The sequence below is a fragment of the Macaca mulatta genome, chromosome 3 (genome assembly GCF_049350105.2).
Source record: "Macaca mulatta isolate MMU2019108-1 chromosome 3, T2T-MMU8v2.0, whole genome shotgun sequence".
NCBI classification, from domain to species: Eukaryota; Metazoa; Chordata; class Mammalia; order Primates; family Cercopithecidae; genus Macaca; species Macaca mulatta.
In genome coordinates, this window is record NC_133408.1 from 138,133,792 (window position 1) to 138,136,510 (window position 2,719).

The 2,719-nt window shown below is 33.9% G+C and overlaps 1 pseudogene; it reads right to left on the reverse strand.

Moving 5' to 3' along the window:
• Positions 1 to 944: 944 nt before the first annotated feature.
• LOC144340214 (18S ribosomal RNA) lies at positions 945 to 992 on the reverse strand (annotated as a pseudogene).
• Between the last annotated feature and the right edge of the window lie 1,727 nt (positions 993 to 2,719).

Consider the following 2,719-nt stretch of genomic DNA (forward strand, 5'->3'; position numbering starts at 1 on the left):
TCTAAAGATTGTAATTTGCTGAAAAGTATTCTATGTAATAAAATATAATTCTAAAATTGAGACTCTTTAACTTGTGATGATATAAAACTTAGTTATTACCAGATAGAGAGAATTATTTGTATCAGTCATTCATTACAACTGGGAACAATAAACAAATCTTAATTATAAGAATGATATATGGCTTCCACGATTGTTAAAGTCGGACGAGTTTTGTTGTTAAAGCAAACTGTATCCAAATGTATCCCATATGTCTTGATTCTAACACCAAATGAAAGGAAATCTCCAAGAAAACATGTTTTATAGATGGCTTCATGGTACAGTATTGTTACCCGTTGAAAGTCTACTGTGATACTGAATAATGGTTTGGCATGGAGTTAGAGTGAGGTCATTATGTTATACAAAAACTTTATATGAGAAGGTATTAAATTTCTTGGTGGTTAGAAGTAGCTATAGTGCATAAATTTGTCTATAAAAATCTCCTTCAAAGAAAGAATTATGATCACTATAATCATTAATTCACAATTAACTACATTATGGATTTTTAAAATGTAAGTGTTCAACTATAAATCAGGATAAAGAAGCAAGAGAACAAAATCCACTTTCATGTGCTCAAGCGGTCATTTCCAGAACATGAGGGCTTGATAGACTGATTTTCCTCTGTCAGTTTTGTATTTGTGTCTTTGATATGGGTTTTATTTTATAATCTTTGATTATTGTTTGATTTTGCAAAAACCATTGATAAGTCAAATAGTGCTAAACATGAAATCTATTAATTTGAGATTCGTTAAATAGTTTTTCAATAGTACATCCGGGGTTAGAGCATCGAGGGGGCGCCAAGAGTCAAGGGGCGGGGATGGGCAGTGACTCCGCTGGCAGCGGACCGCACGCCTGCTCCCAAGATCCAACTACGAGCTTTTTAATTGCAGCAATGTTAATATACACTATTGGAGCTGGAATTACTGCGGCTGCTGGCACCAGACTTGCCCTCCAATGGATCCTCATTAAAGGATTTAAAGTGGACTCATTCCAATTACAGGACCTCAAAAGCTACATTGTTTTACAGCTAGGTTTTTCTTTATATTTTTATTTTATAAAGAAGTCTTGAAAATAAAGCTTTTACCAGAACACAGGAAACCACTCTAAAATAAATGAGTTAAGACTATGCACACTTCATAGACGAACTAGATAACACAATGATGTCAATCAACAATTGAACCAATTACTCTAAATATTTCTTAGAATGCTGGTTCTATAGACATATACATAAGGCAAGTACAAACAAAACTTTTGCTGAATGAGGTTCACATTTCTATTCTAAAGAGAAGAAATAGAAATAGCCCATTTTGCCATATATGTTATGATATCTAGTCATTAAAACATAGCTGTGAGTTTCAGGTTACCAAAATTATTTTAAAGTCAAAGAAGCTGAACCTAAGGAATGTTGAATGAGTCAGCTGTGGCCACACAGCTGGTAGTATACCCACTTCCAGAAATAAGGTAGCCTTTTATTGAAGAATGTGTTCAGCTTAAATGCCTCATTTTTTAATAAATAAAACTTGACTGTAAGTAGAAAGCACTCAAATCATGAAAGAATCTTGTAAAAACATATTTTTTGGTATCCTCTAATAGAATTGATTTTATTAAACTGAGCTTAATACTGTGTTATCAGCCTACATCCTAAGATGTTGTGATACCCAACCAATAAATCCCTGTCATATTTAATATGAGCAGTGTTGAAGATATATATTATCCAACTAGATTATATTTCCTGTTGTCTTCACTTGCCCTCTGAGTTTTTACATGTAGAAATTTGCCCCAATCCTTTAGTTCTCATGTTAGATTTAACTTTCTTTAATGATGAATTTAATAATTTTCTAAGACAGGAGACCCATGTATACCTATAGCATACCTGGTGGCCTGTCCTGCTGAAAGAGAAATAGATGTTAGACTTAAGTGAAAGCTTTCCCCCAACTGTGCCTCCATGAATTTTCTGATAAACATTTCACTAAGGAATCTTTCATTCTCCGAAACTTCATCCCCTGCCCACCTTAACCAATACCATTATTCTAACAGGAATGTTATTGATGATAAAATGTTTTGTCCCCAACATATGTTAAAGTAAGTCTTATGCAACATATGCGTAAGACTAATAATCTCTGTTCAAGCTTATTTAGTTCCACAGGCACCTCTTTGTCTCATGGGAATTCAGGGTGGCCTTAACTTCATGGGCACACTCTAGAAAGAGATATGTTTTGTTTGAATGTAGGGAAATCAACCATTTCGTTTCACCCAGGACAAGTTCAGTCCTGGGCAAACCAAGATTGTTAGTCATCATATTTGAATGGAAAATAATTTTGTGTTCTTTTGTTTGAAACTGAAACATAAAATTGACCATCATAGTTGCCAAATCTGCTTTTCCAAGAAAAACTGAAAATCTTGACTTTAAAATGTCAAATCATCTGATTTTTAAATATTGTTTTGAAATGTTTAGCCTATTAATCCAACACTAACCTAGGTGTTGCTATGAAAATATTTGGTAAATTTCATTAGGATCCACAGTCATTTAAGTTTAAGTAAGGGAGAATATTCCCAATAATCTGGGAGAAACTGGCTCAATCAGTTGAAATAAATTAAGAGCAGAACTGAGGTTTTCCTGAGCAAGAGGAAATTCTGTTTCAAGACTGAAGCATTAGCTTCTCCAGGAGAGTTCCAGCCTTCC